The 21,857-nt window shown below is 37.2% G+C and overlaps 1 long non-coding RNA gene across 1 annotated transcript in view; it reads right to left on the minus strand.

Moving 5' to 3' along the window:
- Nucleotides 1–21,319, minus strand: part of LOC127022411 (uncharacterized) — an 86,860-nt gene extending 65,541 nt beyond the window's left edge. Inside the window, exon 1 of the long non-coding RNA XR_007767338.1 lies at nucleotides 21,109–21,319. This is a non-coding gene — a long non-coding RNA (uncharacterized LOC127022411). The remainder of the gene's footprint in view (nucleotides 1–21,108) is intronic.
- Between the last annotated feature and the right edge of the window lie 538 nt (nucleotides 21,320–21,857).

Here is a 21,857-nt window from a genome sequence, read left to right on the forward strand (position 1 = left end):
CGCTGCTTCCTCCATCCACATGTTTTCATGAGCTTTGTTGAGGAAGGAGTACAGATTACAAAATGGGAATCCCTGGTCTGTGTGAAGATGTAAAGTAAAAGGTAACATCTAGTGTTTTACTGAGAATACTATGAGAAAGTGAAACAGAAATGGTTGACATTTCCAAAACATGATTTTCCTGACTCCGTAATAGCTCCCAAGAAGTGATCAGTCTCAGAGTTTCCAAGAGAAGTTAGTGCGATTTAGTGAAAAGTCAGTGGAAGCTGTTGTTAGGCCTTTGGGGAAGAGTAGCAATTACACATATCACTATCATATGGAACAGGCCTAGACAGAAAAAAAATAAACACTATGAGAAATTATTGCTTATTACAGTGAGGCTGACAATTTAGAATAAAGTAATAATTTTCTGTATAGCCTGGAATATGACAGTAGCATTTGCTCTGGTGTTTATACAGTTATGGTTTACCTGAGAGGCCTAGCAGGAAAAAAAAAAGAAGAGCCATCTCTTGCAGATTTGCACAGAAAGCAGAGGAAAAGTCCACTTTCTCATGTTGTTGCTTCTGCAGCTGTCAGAGGTGTACAATGCACGCTTAACTTCTTGTAATCAGAATATCTTGATTGAGGAAACTATCTGCAGAAGCTAGTTTTCATATTGGAAATGTTATCACAGGAGGTGCATGGAGAGCACCAGGTGTGAACTAAAAAAAGTGAGAAACAAGTCCCTGTCCTGAAAATCTCTTTCTTCTCTTGTGTTTATTAAGAAAAGACTGCCCTGGCCTAAACCTTTAGTACGAATACTCTTGGTCCTTCAGCAAATAAAACACCAACATAAGTGCATCCTCTAACTTCCACAGAAAGTTAAATCCTGACCGCATACAGGACATCATCGGCTATTTACATCTTCAGATGCCACGTGCTGGGCATGGAGGAGAATGGCTGAGAATAAAGGGCCCGAAATACTCCCGCAGCACAACCTGGTGGGGCGTATGACTATGGAAAGAGATGCAAAACCCACCATCCATGTCTGCTGCTGGATACATCTGATACAAGGGATGTATTTCCATAAAACATTGTGCTATAATGCAGCCTGGCAACTCTTGCCACAGAAGAGTTTTGATGCTTTGTTCAACAGCTGCCCACAAGTACACAACAATCTTCCACAAGGCATTTAGAAACTATGGCTGTAGATAATATAAAGAAGCCAACTTACTAGGGAGAGAAGTCAACTAGGGATAAGCAATCCAGGACCAAAAGAAAATGATTCTCAATTAAATTCATGTTTTCACTTAAAGAGGTACTCATTTGAAACAACTACTGTGAGGTCACTGTAAATAGTCAGCTGTAATTGAGAAAGACATTTGTCTGTTATATGAAAATGAAGAAACAAACAAAAAAAACCCAAACGTGAGGGAGCAGTTTGGTATTGTAGATAAATTGTCATTATTTAGCATAGAAAGTGGCCAGAGATGGGCTTAAAACCACTACATTTACATGTTTTAGGCTTTGTATGTCCCTTTTTTTTTCCCCCCTGAACTGAATGGTAGTGGTAAAATACACATACTCTGGCCTATATTGTCTGAAATATTGTCTCTTCTCTAAATGAATGTTTTATCCCAACATTAGTTGAAGTGCAGACCCCAAAGTTATGTACATAGGTCTGACTGTCCAATTCTAAGAGCAAATATGTGATGCAAATGTTCTGATTTGTGTTGGAACAGAATCGCCATATGCGGTAGTTCTGCAATCAGTTTGTGCCTATGAGAAGACAAAGCTTTCACTTTTAAAATCTCTTTCTGCCCCATCAATTAAATATTTGATCTCTTAGTAAGAAAAGACAAATTCCATACTGGAACAAGTGCACAGACTGCATTAACGGTTTGTTGTTTTTTTAATTGCACGGACTGTATGGACATCCCAAAAGACAAAGTTTCCATCCAGTGCCTGTAAGCACAGATTTGTTTTAATTTGTCATTTTGGACAATTCATCAGGAAATGGAGCTTTTTTCCTACTGTTTTTGTTTCACTTTATGCACTCGTTATGATGTCCAATGAATATAAAACATTTCTGCATCCTCTCAGTCTAATTGTATTTAGATTTCAGTCTGTTTTAATCAAGGCATTTTCATCCAGTACATAACTCCCTCAGTAGCAGTTCTAGTTAGAAAGAGAGGAGATGAGTGGTCCCTTCATACAAGGCTACGTTCATAATGATCTGTGGAGACGTCGCTTTTCATCTACTGCCCTTTGATAAGAAAGCAGAGATTTCCCACTCAGCTGATTAAAACTGAGTGACTGCATAATCTTATAATAATCTCATCTATTACTCAAACAAAATTGTTACCTACTGCATCATAGTGGCTAATAAGAAAAAAGGGCTCCTTTCTGTGTTGAGGTTTTGTAAATTGCCTGCTCTACCATATTTAGTTCATGGTTAAGTTACACAAGAAGATGTCTCTGCCTTCGTGTTTTGCCCTGTAGTAACACCACCACCAATTGGAAGCATTTTCTGCTGTCTACAGTTGACACTACAATTTGGTAAAGATAAAAGATGACTTAAGATCACTACCATACTTCAAGATAGCTATGGGTAGCCCATCCTACACTGCATTGTTTTCAGAAGCCTCTAGAAAAAAATCTAAAAAGCACCACTAGCATTTTCTAAAGACACCGTACTATCATTTTCTTGTGATCAAGTTCTCCCACAGAAGGCACTAGAAAATTGCACAGTGCACAACACAAGTCAAAAATAGCTGTCATAGGGATTCAGCCAGTGCACAGCAGTAAGACCTATTGCTACAATTTTCCTCCATGGCCAGGATAGCATCTGGATCTTCTGGTAGTATCTGGGCCATGTTGGCCTATTAAATGGTTCTGTTTACAAAATGAAGATGCAATTTTTTTTTTTGCTGAGAAACTCTTTCCATTTCCAGACACAAAGACAGGAGAGGGACGTTTCCTTTCCTCTACCTCATACCTGTGGCTGGAGCTACTACATTTACCTGGTGATTGCAAGACAATTGCTATCCTCACCTCTGCAAAACGTTTGCATTAGCTCAAGTATTATCATGCCCCCTGTCATGTATCAACGAGGAAAAGACTTCATTTATATACAGGCATTCCTGTTGGGAAGGACTGCTTTGAAATTTGTGTTGCAAGGTAGGAACAACATTATATTTGTAGCAAGAAAAATTATGGAGATCCTTGGTAAGCAGCCTGGGATCAGATCAAAATTATCAATGTGTTACTTGTAAGGATTAGGTTTTTTGACTTACAGCAACCATCACAAAACATAAACAAGGACTTTCTTCATTGTGATACCCTCACTTTTTATGCAGTTTTGAAAGACCCAGAAAAGTAAAGATTGGCTACATAAAACGTGCAATTCCACTTTGCTAACAATCTTAGGCTAAAAGTAATGATTATTCTTGGCATGTATGGGTGGCCACACAAAAGAAAGTCTTGTGCATCAATTTATCTGAGGTTCTCTATTTCCTAAAAGTGCCCAAGATTCCTCATCTTTAACATGTTGATAGCTTTTATGAAGTTTTGAAGGTGAAAATTAATCATGTCATCGTGTTATTATTCATGCTGTATGTACAGTTCCTAGCAATACGAAAACTGTAGTTTTGAGTCACAGTTCCTGTAAGACTCCCAGAAATCAGGAGAACCCTTGGTTTCCATTTTCTGTCACATTAAGATATCAGAATAGCTGGAGAGGGAGAAAGCGTGGCCTTATCCCATTCAGCTCAAGTTTTGCTCTTAAGTTCTGCAGGCAGGCAGATAGGACTTTAGTGATAACACGTTTTGTATTCATATGAAATGTAAGAACATCAGAGCTCTCTGTACAGAGCCTGAAATATTTCTATACTGCTCTTTATATATTATTGGAGTTGCTTGCTTAACAAAGTCTCTCTTTAAAGTCCACAGCCAAAAAGTGATGGTCTTCAAGAGAATATGACTTCACCTGTATATATCTGGCTATTACACTGCAACTCAGACATGTACATTTCTGATTCTTAGTGCAGAATTATCCACCACTGGTGCTGAGATGGCAGTTTTACTTTCTGTTAAACTATAGGCCATCTCAAAAGGGCAAAAAATATATAATTCCTGATAAAGTTGAAACTGCTAAACAGTTTTTAACTGTCCAGTTAGTAGAAGCAGAAATAGAATCTGTAAAGGAATAGCTATAAAACTTCAGTGTGCATCTAACAGGACACTGCTTACCTACAATAATCTAAGGTCTCTTCCTACAGTGGCCTAAGGCATCTTTCCAAAAGGTAGAAGAATGATATTCCAAAACAAGGGGTTGTGGGGGGTTTTCTTATAAAAATTAATATTTTTTATTACCAAGTTTTTTCCTGCTAGAATGCTCTTTGTTTGGCTGTCTTCTTTATCTCTCTCTTGCTTAAAAATAAAATGATAATAGGTTGATATCTTGAGGTGATATAAATAAATCCATTTGTTATCTAGTACCAGTTTCTAAAAGCTGGATTGGTTCACAGCAGGAATGCCTAGGATGCACCTGGAAAGGCTAGATCTAAGGCAGATGCCACTGCAGGACCACCGAGATCTCCAGACTGCAGAGGTCCTTTACAACGTAGGCAGCTAAGCATCCTTTACGGAAGCACTTACCAGCACAGCCTGAACTGTCCACAGGTCAGATCTGAAAAATGACAGAAAACCATGGGGGTTTTTCCAGTTCCATACCCGAATTTTCTTCATTAGACAAGGAATTGGGACCATTCTCTCTCCACATTTTCTAGAGCAGTTTAAAACATAGGGTGGTTTTTTTATTCTTTACATTTTAAATCTCAAATTATATGTCAAAACGTATTTTTTTAGCATCTATTACAGTCTGAGATTTGTTCGTCTAGTATACTGAATTTTTTTCTGGCTGCTCGGTTGACAGTTGTGCAGTGCCAAAACTTCTCAAGTTTCAAAGTTATCTTTTTGTATTAATAAGGTGCAGAAGTTTTCCAGAAGTACCATTTAAACACTAAGGCGCCGAAACAACGGTATTTGCTTATTCTACATATATTCAAAGATCACACTCATATTGTCATCCTTTTGCTCTGTAGTGTTGAACCACTCAGAGTTGCAATGAACCTATAACTGCTCTTGTGCTGAAAACAACTCAGCCGAGTGTAACGTCACTTTCATTTGCATGGAGGTGATCACAAACTTGAAAATATTTTCACGTTATCTGCTTTGTTAAACTGACACTGATAGGAACTGTTTACAGTTTTAAAACATTTCACAAGTAAAAACTGGTAAGTGAACCATCCCTTTCTACTGTGTAAGTGAAAAGATTTTTTTTTAAAAGAGCAAAGTTCTGAAGAATTAGCTAAATAATTTAATCTCATACAGTTACTCACATTACCCTTTACTAAAATGAATCATTTAGCCTCAAGCAATGCTGATATTGGGGAAACATCAACAACTAAAGAAAAATTACACTCAGTATCTGGACTCCAACTCTACTGATAAAAGGAAGAAGAAAGCACTCAGACATTGGCTTAGAAGGACAGAATGCTTAAAAATCTGACGGATGGTAACCTGAGGGCTGTGCCATGTCCCCTTCTGCTGACATTCCCCAGGCAGCCAAACTAGCTCAGGTCCAAAGCTGTTATCAAATGGGCAGTACTGCCACATCTTGTCTTCTACTACCCCAAAATCCACCCATACAGTTATAGACAAAGAGGTCACCTGAAGTTCCAGGTGTAGAGAAGAGGGAGAAAATCATACTGCTGTATTTCACCTTGCACAGTATTTTATCTTTATTTTATTTCATCTGTTTAATCTCTATCTGAATAATAGTTTCACAACCCAGATTAATTCAATTAAAAAGTGGAAGTATCACTCTGTGTATCAAAACACACTGCCTACCTTATCTTTCAAGCCAACTATTTAAAACAAAGACTATCACCTCTGGAGAAAAATAATAATAATTAAAAAAAAAAATCACTTATCCTCATTTGCTCAGGTACCACATGAACAATGATGTAACACTGCTATGGCACAGTGCTCTCATACTATCTCAGTCAAAATAACAAAGGTCTTTTTAAGGCCTGCATGGTAAAACCACAAGGATATCCTTGATATAACAGAAATTAAAAAGAAATCTGTTCAACTGATGTCTCAGAGTTTACTTGCGTTTTCTTATGCACCTCTTTGCAGAAGGGAATCAGCAGGGAACACATATCACCTTAATTAGTTCTGTTCCTAAATCTACAAAGATGACTAGCATATTTTTTAGAGGCAGCAGCTTTAAGTACATAAAGGTAGTATATAGCTGAAAAAAACATGGAAGAAAAAAAAGTTGTGAGGAATTTTGACAGAGGTGTATGTATTTCAAATTATTATGGAGACTTTAAATGATGGCTTGAACTAGCATTCACCCAAACCATTACCTGGACTACTGCAAAGATACATTTGACCATATATCTCTGATCAGAGAATTGGTTCAGAAAACTGAATGCAAAAGGAGGTCATGGTATGTACTCTAATTGTTGCACATGAGAATTTTCACGATGCTTTTATGACTTCATTGACAGATCTGTAATTACCTTCCAAAAGATGTCATGAAATCAATGAATCAAAGGGAAGAGACATTGTTGAAAGCATCTTAGAAAACACATCTAAGACTTGGGTAACTAGGTCATACAAGCTATATGGGTTGCACTCTCCACAGTCTTAAACACTTGAGGACTAATACTGCAAAACTTTAGCTGATGAACATTTCTCCTAAGCTGATGGAGGATCAGACTTCATTTAGGGGAAAATAAGTCTCTTTTTAGGTTTAACCTAAAATAACCTTTTAGGTTTTTTAAACCTTTTATAAACCTTTAACAAACAAAAACCTCCACCCAACCCAGCGGTAGCAAGTAGAAGTCATTCCTTTGTGAAGTGTCAATTGTCATTCTCTTATATAAATAATAGCTCTCCAAATTAAAGAATAAGAGAGCTGTACCCCTCTGCCTCAATATCAGCCTCTTCCTTCCTATTGGGAGCCATGACGTCCATTGAGCTCAAGACAAACGTTCGAACTTAGAATACAGGTGCTGCAACACACTACCCTATTTCCCCCTCCCTTTGCCCCAAATCCCGGTAGAACAATTGAAATTAAAAAGCTCTCAGTCTTCTATAAAGCATGTTGGCCACAGGTCCAACAGTTAGCGATGGGAAACAAAGACCACTGCACATAACTAAAATGGAAGTGTTTTGTTTGCTGCATTACCAGACAATCACTACATTAAAACATTAAATTTGAAGCCTTTGTTATATATAGCTCTGTGTTCACAAAAAAAAAAGCTCTACTTTGACACAGAATAATGAAAAATGGATTTCTGTATTCATTGGTGGAAGTTCTCTGGTTTTTCAACATCTAGTTTTGCTGAAAATTTCTCTCCAATCCTCTCAAACAGGTTTCCTACTAAGAGGTCCACTGTCATTCAATCCGCATGAAACTGTAAATGCATTACTAATTGAGGCAAACTTTCAAGTGATGGATTACATATTAATTTGCACTTTTCTATGATAATTTTATATTAAATGCATCATATTAATTAAGTCAAAATTAAATTAGCTCTTGGAAGGAAAAATTAAAATGAATTACTTCATGGCATGTTTCATAAAATACATCAAGGAACTCTGGACTGAACTTTACCCATATTACATCACATTGTAGTATTAGTAAAGATGAAGAAAAATCTGGTAAGAAGTAGAGGTTTTTAATCATAGAAGGCATGATAAAGTTCATGTGACAAAAAGATTTAGAACTTAATTCATGGTTGACACAAACATGGTTATCTGATCATTAAAATACCAGTAACAAATTTACTAGATTAAGTAGGCTTAGATAAAGGGTGGAGGATATTAAATCCAAAGACTCACAGCATTCGTACAAGACAGTTCATATAGTAAGTCTAGTTGTTTTCTACCTGTTAGTACAAAACACAAATATACTGGAATTTTCAGTTATCCCCAAAGGTAACGCTCTTCAAGTATTTGCGTTCCCACAAAACTAAGAAATATCAGTCATAGATAATTCTGTGAAAGCCAATGCCATAAGTAAAGAGGAAGAGAAGTAATCAGGATGAGAAAAAAACCCCAATATCTGATATGAGGCATGAGAGTATCAGATCAAGAGAACAGAGAAGAAAAATAAGTGATACTAACAAATATTTAAAAGGAGACTCAAACACACAAGAACTAGAGATTGCTATTCACTGTTAGCATGTAGTACTGCATATTAGTAATACTTTTTTCTGGTCCAGCACTAAATAGGGAGTTCAACTGACAGCCACTTTGGTCATTGCTACCTCTTGTCTGATGTTGGTTTCACTAAACTTTCAGCTCGTTTAACCTAAATAAATGTTGTTCCAAAAAGTGTCATAATGCTACTGCAAATGACGCTTTTGCAAATCTTATTTGAAGTGTGATTTTTTTGATTCAGAAGTTGCAGGATTCTTGTTCCTCAAAATTTCTAAATTCCTTATGGGTTTAAGGCTCAACTTTCAACTTTTTCCTTAGAGTTGACATCATGACGTTTCCAGTGGATACCTTTAAACTTCTTTCACAGACCAGAAATAAATTCTTAGATCCACTTCTCTCTTTACAGTGGAGTACATCAGGAGCAATTCAGCTGAAGTGACTGGAGCTGCAGTGGTGAACTTCAAAAGGAAATCAGGGAGGATGGCAGACTGGATATTTAACAGACTTCACCTTCAGAACAAGCAATGTGATCCAGCCTGAACCAAGAGCATTTTCCAATGCAATGGTAAAGATTCATTCTAAAGGTTAGGACATAAACATTTTGGAGAAAATTCAATGTACTTATACGGTCTCATTTATTGCCTAATCTTTAAATTACTCAAGTTCTACAGGTTATTAAAAAAACAAAAAAAACCCAACAGGACTGCCACAGAACTGAAAAGCACATTATTAAGGTGCCCAACTAATTTCAACAAGAGCTGAAATACATTAGGACTTGCCAAAGATCGTGATGAATCGTGATAGAAAAGGACAGAGATGGAAACAGGACCCATCTAGCATCTTGCACATTTTTCATCTATACCTTGTTACAATGGTGAACAAACAGCATCACCTTCAAGTCTTGATAGCTGTTATTAAGCTAAACTGATTAATGTTAAATTCTGGATTCTCTTTGGCCAATGGCACAGAAAAAGAGCTGACCCTCCCAGCACAGTGCACTTAAGGGCCAGGTATGAATACAAGAATTATTCATACCCAGTGCTTCAGAGGAAGAAAAGGCAAAGCAGGACCTAGCTCCCTATCACAGCTCAGAGCCCTGACCGGTTCTCCTGGCTGGATGGGCAGTTTGTTTAAATGTAGATTAGTTATATTACAATTTTTATTCCTCTTCTAGCAAATGCATATGCATTTGCCCTATGTGACCAGAGGAAGATGAGACTATACTATTGCAAACTAATCTGGTGCTGCATACACACTTCTGCAGAGGAAAATAAATCACCGAAGTGTGACTTCTATGTAATATAAATGTGCTGTTCCCCTTAAAGAACAGAAGTACAAACACTTCACATTCTGGGTGATCGAATGATACCCTTGAAAAAGAAAGCCGCAGCAGAGGATACCCAGCATAACTAGGTATACTGAATGTTAAGTGTTATTCCATCTAAATACAGGTAAAAGAACAGTTGCTTGGCAGCAAAAGCTTCATTTTAAAAAGGAAACCAAGCTATCATCTGCCACAATTTTAGCAATGTATTTTTTCACCTTTTATGACAAAGAATTTTTCAGAAGCTCAGACATTAGTTTCACTGATATATTTTCTGTCCATCACAGATACTTTTTCTATTTTGCCAGTGTAAAACTGATTACAAATGATGGCCCTCTGACATCTATATATCTGTTACAAAGAAAAACAGGCAACCTCTCATACATGCATTGCAAATGTTGCTATTATAATTCCTTACACATTAATACAGACAGAGATACATGTGAAGATAACAATAAAAAAAAATAATCCCAATGTGTACAGTGAGCATTCCTGACAAATCGCATGTTGCTCCTAGGACGCCAAAAGGCTTCTAATCAATATTCATAAAAATGTCTCCTTTTTCTTTTGAAAATACACCTTTAAATAATCCAGCCACAGAGCCTACAGATCAGTTCAGTCTTCCATGAGTTAGACAAATGGCAAACTTGAATTACTTTGTTCTTCATCTTTCCCACCCATCTACTTTATTTTGGTTTTCCTTTGTGTCTTACCAAAAAAAAAAAAAAAAAAACAAAACAAAACACCCAAACCCAACCCAAACCACAAAAACCAACCAACCAACCAAAAAAACCCCCACCAAAACCAAAGTGCTCCATCTATTTTTACTGAGCTTTCATCCTTACTGAAAATAAGCATTTTTTTGGGCTGACTCTTTGCTTAAGCTGGTGATAAGCTGAAAAGTGCAATTAGAATGCAATCAGGTCTGGAAACAATATGTGACGATCAGAAGATTAAGAAACTAAACTCTCCCAGCTTATCCAAAAGACAGTTAAGGGTTGAGCTGATCACAGTTTGCAATTACCTGTGGAAGATATTTATATTAGCAGCTCTTTCTCTAGCACAGAGGGGCACAATGAGTTTCGTTGTTCACAAGTTAAAATGGGACAAATTCAGAGGAGCAAAAGGACATGTATTTTTTACCTACCAAGTAACCGACAACCAGCACAGACTACTTAGGCATGTGGAAGTTTCTCTATCATTTGATGTTTTGAAATCAACTCTGGATATCTTTCTAGAAAATATGCCATCACTTCACGCAAAGCCACAGGCTTGCGCTGGCAGTGATTGTGTTGGGCTCTTTGACCAAGCCGTGTCAGAGCTCCAACTAGAGGTTCACAATGGTTCACCCTGGTCTTAAATTCATTATTCTAAGAGTTCATGTAAGGATATGGAAGTTTAATTAAACAGCTTCTGAGAGGCTCTGAGACCCTATGAAGGGAAAAATTGTTTTATTTTATCCTAAAACTACTTTTTTACATTTTATCATACCGAATGTCAAACTCATGTTTACAGTATAAGCTCTGAGCAATGGTCATCAGAAGAAAGCCAGCTCATAACAGAAATGATGCTAAAGTCTCCAGTATCATAAGAAGCTAAAAGATAATGTTATTTAAATGAGAAGCAAGCTTCAAATCACAAGCAATATTAAAGTGGAACTGGACTTGAAAAAAAAAAAAGTAATTTCAAAATTTGGCATGTCTGGAAATATTTTCGTATTTCCTGAATCCTTAAAGGTGCATAGCTCTTAAAATACACTCATCGGCTGAAAGGGTGAGGTGCTTAGGATCAGCTGTAAGCGTAGAAAGAAGCAACTTTGAAATTGTCAGCTTGAGGTCAAAGCAGTTTGATTAAAGAGTGCAATTATTATTTCCTCTTATCCTGCAAACAACAGAATTTACCAGAGCACTTTGTCATCAACACATGTGCTACAAACAATAGGAAATGAATCTATCTATCCATCACTGATAAACAGATGTAGTGGAGATATATTTTGTCTTGCTCGTAATTACAATGCTCAGAACACCCTCCCCATTCGCACATGCCATTATTCCATTTGCCTCACTGAATTCTGTGCTTTGCTTGGAAATTAAATCAGGTCTTGAATTTGAAACCAGGACAATATTGAATCCCAAATCTATCAAAAAGTGCTGTCTCCTTAACTGAGCAAAAATTTCCATTTTCCCCTCAAACTATTAATATTAAGATACAATCACAAGGAAAAAAAAAAAAGCTGAGCTGAGCTTTAGAATATATCTCTTCGCTGAATAAGTGACAAAAAGTTAAAAGCAGTAATTTAGGAAACTTAAATGTGACAGTGTGTGATAGATGTGAGTTGGCAAGGCAAGAAAATGAGAAACATTAAAATCATATATTAGAATAGATCAAGCTCTACATACCAGTTTATGTCAGCAAATTTCTTTTGATATGTCAAGTCCCTATAGGGCTAGAATTCAAGTATACTTTGAAGATGTATTTTAAAAGGAATATGTTTATGTTTAGAAACTTAATAAGGTCATGTGTATATGAAAACCAAAGAAAAATAAAATCAAATGCAATATTGTTAAGTTCACTGCAAGGTTTCTCACGGTGCAGCATTTCTAATGTTTTTCATGTTCTTCAGAACATTGCAGATTCTTTTACTGATATAGTCTTCTGCTTTCCCAGGTACCAAGCAGAATGATGTAAAAGGCCATATGGGATTTTATCCCCAGCCATTGCCTAGCAAAAATTATACCAAGTCAGTGAATTACAGCTTGGTCAAAGGACATCAAACAAATTGAATTCAGGCATGCACCATCTCCCACAGGATGCTGTCAAAGGCTTTGTCACTACCAGCAGGGGAACAAAAGCCACGTTCTAGTCAACACTGAGCCAGACATTCACAGGGAAGCTGAATCCCTCTCCCTAGCTAGAATCCATAATATCGCTGAACAGAAGGTCACTTGGTTATAAACAAATAGATTTGTACATTGAATCCTTGCCACCACTCCATTTTAAATACCAGTGTGGACTAGCAATTAGATGTAATAGCAATAATCCTGCATCTGAGATGCTGTCATTAAAATCAGAACAAGGACTGTTTGCATATTTTCATACAGCAACATCACTATGGGGGTTGCCATCTTGGTACTAGTCACGCAGACAAAATGAAAGGAGTGATGTCATGTGATCAGAAACTTGGTAGTCCCAAGTCTGAAAAAGAAAAGAAGGGTAAAGTGCTGTCAGTCATACCCAGCCCAGTTTCCCCACCACTATCACAGCAGAGATACAATGCTGGTGTTTCAGCCAAAAAGAAATTCCTCTGCCAGTAGGGAGAGCCTCCAGAAGTTGAGTCTGCTCAGTACAAATACTATTTACACTACCCATGGTGCCTACCATTGCTATTTTAAAGTACATCCAAGAGGTGTGATAAGATGTGGACAAACAGGGAAGCAAAATACAGTGAGGTGAGATGATGATTCCTCTAACACATCACAGGAGGTTGGCAGCTGGACCAGAACTCAGTTTTATTGATCCCTAGCGAGGTGCTTGTGTTTTGGATCATTCTGGAGGGTATTGGGTATCCCAGGAAACAGTAAAACACTGGGCAAAATCCTCATCCAGACCTAGTGTGGTGCATACCTGCATGATACAAGGAGCGCAGGTGCTCCCGAATGGAGGGCTGTGCCTCTATGCCACACAATGGCACTGGCAGTAATTTTAACACAACAGTTCAGTCTTTTGCATCATTTAACTGTAGAACACAATCAGGTGTGATTACATGTTTGCTTTCACAGAAAGATTATCAGATTCCCTCTCTTCTTTTTCCCTTTAAATAAATGACTTAATACACATGTTTGCACTATGCATCCTGGTGGATAAATAAACCACCTGCTGGTATATGAGCGGGTTTATAGTTTACATGTACATGCAGAAAATGAGCGATCATGTGAAATGGCTTTCTTCTTCCTAACTGTGAATGGATCTACATAAAGCCATTTGAAAGACTGATGTTTGACAGCATTATAGAAAGGCACAAATGCCTAAATGATTCTGAATCAAAGGTGAGCCAAAGGTAAATAGCATCTAGAATGACAGGGTGGACCATATACTCCCTCAGCAGCCACCCAGACCCAGCTGCAGCTCCAAAACCATCAACACAAGTGCCTGTGGACTCTGCCAGGAAGCCAGATGCCATTTTCTGGAAAACAGTGTTCTACAGCTTGGCATCTGGTAATTGTGATGACCAGCCAGTAACTATAAGGGGAGGGAAATATATTTTCTTCAGTAAACGGTACTTCAGTGAACAATAAGCAACTGATTCCGCCTCCCTCCCCCCGCCCCAATTTAAAAATGCCAATCTAAAGAAAGAAACATAAAAGGCAGGAGGAGGGGAAAAAAAAAAAAAGAAAAAACAAACCAACCAAACAAACAACCAAAAACAACCAACCCACACATATTAACACACACACACAAAAAGAAATATTTCCCTGCACTAAGAATGTGATAAACCCAAGCTTTCATTTATGAGCTCTCATAAATGATACATTTTTAGGAAGGTTTTACTCAAGCATCTGTAGAATTTGTTCAGTTCTTTGTTTTCATCCAAATAGTCTACTGGCAATAGGAGGGAAGGTTATGAGACAGTTCTGCTTACCACTTTCATGGACCATCAGGTCTTTCTGCCAACCCCTCCCCAGCTTTGATCTAAAAATGTTTCATTCAGCAGACCACTAGGAAGCCTTCCAAACTCCACAGTTGGACAATAACCAACCCTCTCTCATCTGCTGCATGTTGAAATCTCACACAATTCAGGAGACCAGGAGTTTTCTGTGCTGTGGCTGGAAATCAGACAACCCTATGCAAAATGCAAAAGGGAGGATTCTCTTCTGCAAGAATTTCACCAACTGAAAAATTAGCCTGTTTTCAAGTCTGAATCAAACCTACAGTTACTGATAATCCTTTACTTCCAACGAAGTGTTCCTCAGTGTGTTCTGCCACCACAGGCTCACAACAAGCCTTCATCCATCACAGATAAATTATAAAAATTAGGTGATCATAAAATTTTTCTACCAACTCCATTAACAGTGAACCTCAGATTTGCTTGTAATAAATTTCAACTGCAACCACAATATTCAAACTTAGGTTAAAAAATAACTCTTACTACACTGTCTCTGGGAATACACTCCCTCCTAAGCAGTAAAAACCTTGAGCAATCAACAGTTATTTTCTCATGTTTAATCAATAATATTTCTGTGAATTTTAAGAGCTAAATTGTAGCTCTGGCATCAGCATTGTGCAACATCAAAATCTGCTTTGCCTCAGGAGCAGACTATCAACTGGACTGTGAATCAGTGTCATAATTTTATTTCCAGCGTTGTTCTAGGTAGTAGAAAAGCAACCTAAGCCAGCTCTACTTCTCATGCATACTGCTTCTCAGAGCACTCTCATTTAATAAAGCATCTGTACTGAAGAGGAATTCAGGGTCCAGCCTCTCCCCATCTGGGTGGGAAGGATACTGGTTTCTGCTCAGACTCCTGAGTCCTGGAAAGCCAATGGCTGCACCGCCTCTCTTGCCTTCATGTATCACAAAATTTCTCAATATCAGAATGTAAATCATTTTCCTATATCATCTTTCCTTTCATACATGACATTTTAAATCTAGGTTCAAAGCCTTATAAGAAGTCTTGTTGATCTCTTCAGGCTTTGAATCAAGTAAGGACATTTCCAATTATAAATATTTCTGTCTAAAATCTTTTAAATAAAAGCATAGATCAGTAAGGCTAGCCCTTCATAAATTTATTAAAGTAGAATTTGAACAGTGTTGTTCTAAATTTGAAAAAATGTGTGAAAATTCTTTTCTGATCTTTCTGCACGGAGTAGCTTGCTGTACTCCATGATTCAGAAAGAACTCTGTATACCGGTACTGTAAAATATAAAAGATTTAAAAGAAAAGACACAGACATCCTGTAAACAGGGACTGTAGTTCATGCCATTTCTTATATAGCCAGAGCCAAATTGTACCCTGTGAAACACTTAAACTTATTAAAACTTATCAGATTGCAAAACAAGTGTATTTCTATACCTAGGGTTTCACAAAGTGTTCGGAAACAACAACTAGCACCATGTTAGCAGCTTTTATATACACATGCATACAGAGACTACAGAACACCGAATGCCACCATTTATGCCATCAGCAACGAGATATGCACAGGTTTTACAATGTGAAGCCTAACACAGAATAGCAAGTTTAATTCAAAGCTCTCTTGTTGCTCAGTTATTGAGTTATGTAGAAGTTCTAGTTCTGTCATTTGTAGTGAAGTCACCTAACAAGGGATAAAAGATTATTGGCAGGAAAAGACAACTGCAGTACATTAAAAGCAGATTAAGGTTGTAAGAAAAAACAGTGGCAGGAAGGAAATTCACAGTTAAGGGGAAAAGGCTCCATATGTCTTCTAACACCGAGATACAATTGGGGGTACTGAGGAAGTCATTAAGGAGATACCCCATTGTGTGCTGGAATTACAAGACATATGGCATGTTTTCCCTAAACTGTGGATTTTCTTGATTATCTAGCATCAGCATACAATTCTAATGTTTTTCAAAAACAGTTTTTAAAGAGGGAAAACAATAATCTACAGTTACATTAGAAGTAGTTTTCTTGTGCAAGTATTATATTGTCTGCCTGTATCCTTCAGACAGGCCAAGCGTATGAAGACTTTATAACAGCCATGGATCACGTATAGTAGCAGAGTTCAAGCCACAATGCCAAAAAATGAAATAGCAGTAACAAATAAATTTGCTCTATTCCATGAGTCACATAAAATTTGGGGATAACTTCCAAGTTTTAAGGAGGCTGTGGAGGTAAAAAATCCCTGGTGGTGAAACTATCATCGCCCATCTGGTTTACGGTATCGGTTGGTGACATATCCTCACTTGAAAGGAAACCATAGCTTACAGTAACATTCATATTGGTCACCTGAAAACTCTATAGAAAGTTCTGGCGACATCCAGTGCCCTCAAATGCTAATGTAACCACTTAAAAAAAGTTACCTGTGCCCTGGAGAGGCTTGTTTATTAAATAAACGTCTAGTCTTTTAGACTGTGTTGGAAGTTAGCATGGACCAAGAAACTCAATTTTGCACTACAGCACCAAGCTTCTAAGGGGATACCTCTCATTGAGCAAGCATGTGCAATGGTGAAACAGATGTTCAGCCACAATCCAATGACACCTCTGAATTCAGTGTTGCACGTGATGATCATACTACAAATCACAGTAGGATTACGCTGTGATGATACCTGGGATGAGCACGCTCACCTGGGCCACCCATGACAAAGGGCCTGGTTAGCAACACTTAATAAAATAAGAATGCGAGAATAAAGAATAAGATAGGGATTATGCCTATGTTTGTAGATCTAATGCACAAAACCGTTGCAAAACCAGTGAATAATAGCTTCCCTGCACAATATAAAATTTGGTTCATAATTAAGATTACTTGAAGCTCAATGCTGGGGGGAAAACTAGCATTTTTTCAGGCTTCTATAAATAGAAGAGAACAATAAACTCAGTGACTCATCTTTTCAGCCATGAGGGTGAGGAAGGATGGCCCAAAGGCTTACCTGTTTCTGCCACGTGTGCCATAGAACAGGCTTTTGAAGCTAGTCTATTGAAATAAATGTAAAGACTCCCCCGACTTCAGTGGGCTTTCATTCAGGCCAATAGTGAATATAGCTAACTGTCACCTCACTGACAATTTAGCAAGTATTGTATTTGATGAGAGTGCACTTCACAAATGCTATGGGGTTATGCACTCTGCTATACCAATCGATAATATATCTTTCTTTTACTGCAACGACCAACTCAAATAAACACTTCCATATGAAGTTAAACATCTTAGTCCTATTTAGTTCATAGATAAATTTATGACTGGGTCCAGAACAATTATCAGTGGATACAATATACTTCACACTATCATATCTTTTATAGTGTGAATCCTTTTTAAAGCATTTATTATTTTCTACTCATTTTGGCAAAATCTAGTTTCATATATTCCACTAATATTGCATTAATAATCTTTTAGTACCATTTAAGTTTTTAGCAAATTAACGTAATGAACTACACTTGAAAACTACTCACAATTTCATTAAGATATTTATTTCAATTTGGTAAAATGAATCCATAATAAGTCTACAAAAAAAAAATCTATTAGCAAAGCCCTTGTGTTTCCTGGCATGTTTTCATGACTGCTAATAATCTTACCAAAGTCAATGGTTCAACCTAAGAAAAACTGAGTCACTCTGTAAGGATCTGGCCCAAGTATGAAATACAGTATTACAGACTGTAATACAACCATACTATAATCTGTAGCACAGGGGCCCTCAAATATTGGTGAGGACTCCCACGTGGCACATCAGACCGTTCTAAAGGCAATCGCACCACCAGAATAACTTTTGGCCCTTCAACATAAAGGCAGAAATGCTGATTAAACTATTTTTCTCCTGTATGACTAATGCCAAGTTGGTTCCTAGAGGGGCACTGCTGATACAAGCAGAATGATCATGTTTTAACTGAATCTGACCTAAATTTCTTCCATGCCTTTGAAAAACTGCCTCCATGTGTGAGTTTTTCCTCTGTGAGGTGTGTGGGGGAAGCTGGGACACTGTCAGAGTCCAATACTCTCTGACTAGGTTCTTTTAAGATATTCCACACATGGAAGGTGTAACATTTAATATGAAGTTTACTTATTTGAAGATACTCGATGCTACACAGGACTTATGATTTAGCACAGTGATACAAAATATACTGAAAACACAATACAAATGGTAGTTACACTTAGAAAAATATAGCAATTGCAATACACAGTTCAATCACAATACCAATGTTACCAGTCTCTATAATATGCTCACCATCATGACGTGGCCCCAGTTGCTGGGAAAGAATACGTGGGTTGAAGCCAGTTCAAAATTCTTTTGCTAGCTGCCAAGTTTTTATGCTCTATGTTGGGCTGAGCCACTTGATCACGCTCCCCATACTGGTCTGGCTAACTCAGGGAGAAACATTTACACTACCAGTTTCCACTCAACTCTTGACAGCTGTTTCTCTCAAACAAAAGTCACCCTTTGTCAGCTTCTCTGCAACAGCTGTGGTCACTCACGCCCTGCGTTACTCGGAGCTTCGTGGGCACAGCACCCTTGCCCACCGCCACTGAGCCTTCTGCCCTTGCAGGCATTTAGTCAGTGAGTCACATTCACCCCCTAAGGGTTTAGTCAGTCACAGGCACTAAATACACATTGCTTTTAACCGCTTATTCAGACTTACCAAAAGTTACTTTAAGTTGACCTGAGAAGATGGTTGAAGTCTTTGGTCATCTTTTCTTTGGAGGTCAAAGAACTCCTGAAAACCCTTTCTAGCATTGCATGGAGGCACACATGCACACCTTAATTCAGAAATATCAAATGCAGTATGTATTTTTTCATGCTTTCACTGAGGACACCTTGGAGATCTCAGATCTAGGAAATGACAATTTTCTCAAACTTTACCAGGTTTTAAAATAGCCTGCTTCCTCCAGAGTGACTCTACACCATCTCATTTAAAAAAGCTGGTTGGAAAAAAAATTTAAAAAAATCAAAGGTTCTGATTTTTTAATCTTATTGCAAAACATCTCCCTCACAAACTGAATCACAAGATTCAGTTTTCAGTTACTGAGATCCCACAGTCCTACCTATTCTTTAAACGTAACTATTTTCAAGGATAAATGTAACAAGACATTATAATTCATAAACAAAACAGAAATAATAAACTTTCCAAATAGATGTTGGATCTTCAATATTATGAGGGAACAAAAGAAATCAACATCTCCCCTTCTCTCTCCTTGCGAACACACATCTCTGTTCCTGAGATAACCCTGAATAAAAATTACTGTTCTGAAAAATCCTGCAACTTTGTTGGAGTTTTGACTTGGATTTTCATATTTGTGAAGTCATCAGACTCTTGGAAACACTGCATATAATTAGCTGGATTTTAAGCAGCTTAAACTCCACACCCACAGAATCTTTCTCAGTCTTCACATGTATAGGACAATACAAGTATCAAATCACAGGAGATCACAAATCCTTTGGAGGTGGGTATATTACATTATAAAAGGAAATCTTATGGGAATGTAAGAATAAAAGAAAGATTTTGTTTTTGTTTTTTTTTTTTTTCTCCAAAACACTATGGAAAGGATAAAATAAACATTTTAAGTAAAGACAAGATTGATAATTGCCCAAAAGAAAATATCTGTAAGCAACACTAACCAAGAGGGGAAATTATGAAAAAAACCACAATCCTATGCTTATAATAATAAAATAATGTAATGTCTGAATGAAGCATTAATTTGTCATGTAAATGACATTGTCAAAACGATGTCTCACTGAGGACTTGAACTTTAACCAAAATGTGTGGTCATTTTTTATTGCTTCTTTATCTTATTTGAAGGCTCACTTTCTCCCCCTAACAATAAGACTCCTGAAAGCTTGTTCTCCCTCTTTTAGTTAAAAGCATGTTGGTGTAAAAAAAATTTTAATTTCTTAACAAACCTTGAGGCATGCAGATTAGGTAATACAATAATAACAACTGATAACAATATAGTCAAAGTAACATGGTAATTTTAAAGCCAATTTCTATAAACTATTGTTTTCTCAGTTTCTTTAAGTACCTAATAATACAGAAAGTTTTCTTTTTAAAATATGAAAATCATTGAAGTGTTCAAAAATTCGTGGAATGGAGTAAAATAATTTGATGTTCATCTTGCTACTTTCAGTACCAGTCTCACAAAGTCATGATATAAACCACCAACTCCAATCCAATGAGATACAGAAACTTGTCTCCTGAGCCCAATCAAGGAGCTGAAAAGCAACTTCAAAGATATTCGTGAGCTGAAGACCCTTACTTACTTATCTGCAGATTTGTTGAGAGGAAGGGGCAAAAAAACCACCCCAAAACTTTTCAATCAGTTTGAATAGTAATTAAGAAAAAAAGGCAGAGGTTAAATGAGCTAGGGCAATTCTCTTCTATGAGAAGTTTAAGTCCAGTCATTGCAGTCTTAAAAAAAAAAGTCTTTTAACTGATCGTAAGTCACAAATTAATAAATGTTTGAACTTGTAAGGATATATCTGGTAAAACAAAACACCTTTAAAAATCCTGGCACAGTTTGAATAGTGACAACAAGTGAAAAGAGATATAGTAATGTTTTATCTATCATCAGTGACATGAATAGCTGCAAATATCTCTTTTTTTTACCCATCTTCTAAGCACCAAAAAAAGTACAGTGAAATTGCTGAGTGACATGATTGAAGTCATAGACCTGTATAATGTGCAAGTTCAACTCAATGACAAGAGCTGTTTTCAAGCTGAAGCTATTGGATGATAATAGACCTAACTAGGTTGGTAAGCGCAGGGAGACCTGCCACAAAAAGTATTGTATGGTCTGTCTCTAATACCGTAGCCACTATTTGCACAGTTTTCTTTACATGGGTAAGATATTTATTTAAGGATATAGTACCATCTAAAGAAAGCAACATATACATTTTCAAAAAATACTTACCAGTTTACTCTTAGGTCATGAAAGGCCTGGACTACAGGAGATGATTCCAGCTATTTATACTTCCTTTAACCTGATTAAATCATGAGAGCAGACCTCATCTGCTGCTGAATTTCCCCAGGTCTTCAGTGCTCTGAATGTCTCCTGACCTTTTCTTAAACTCACCTAACTTCATAAACAGCCCTTTGCTAAAATTAATTTCTAGTAACAAATCCCTAAAAAAAAACCTAAAAAGGTAAAACCAACCATTGCTCTGAAAAGCTGTAGCAACAGTTTAAAGGGAACAGAAAAGAAACAAGCTCCTGTTGAGACAAGGTGCTCTTGATTATCATCAGAAAATGTCAGCAGCCCCTTTTGATAAGATACACCTGAATGCAGGCTTATCTGTTTGCAAATAGAATCTCTTCTAAAGCCTTTGTTCCTGTAGACAGAAAACTGGCAACATGTCTGTCTGATTATTGGATATCATGAGTAACAGGTGCCCACACACAGGGAGATCCACAAGTTAACATTAAATTTTGATACTTGGGTATCTTTTCCACTAGGACTTTGCCAAAGCACAAGAAAATTATAACATTATGTTCTTGAATAAATATGGCAGGACAGAATCGGAGTGGTAAACTCAAGCAAGAAAAGGGACAGATGGAGAGCTGGGCTTGTCAAACTGATGCAGGAATTCCATGTCTTGAATAAATGTACTTCAGTCATTGTTGGGTGTTACCACAATCTTGGAAACAAAATTTTCAAATTTT

This window comes from Gymnogyps californianus, chromosome 15 (assembly GCF_018139145.2).
Source record: "Gymnogyps californianus isolate 813 chromosome 15, ASM1813914v2, whole genome shotgun sequence".
NCBI lineage: Eukaryota > Metazoa > Chordata > Aves > Accipitriformes > Cathartidae > Gymnogyps > Gymnogyps californianus.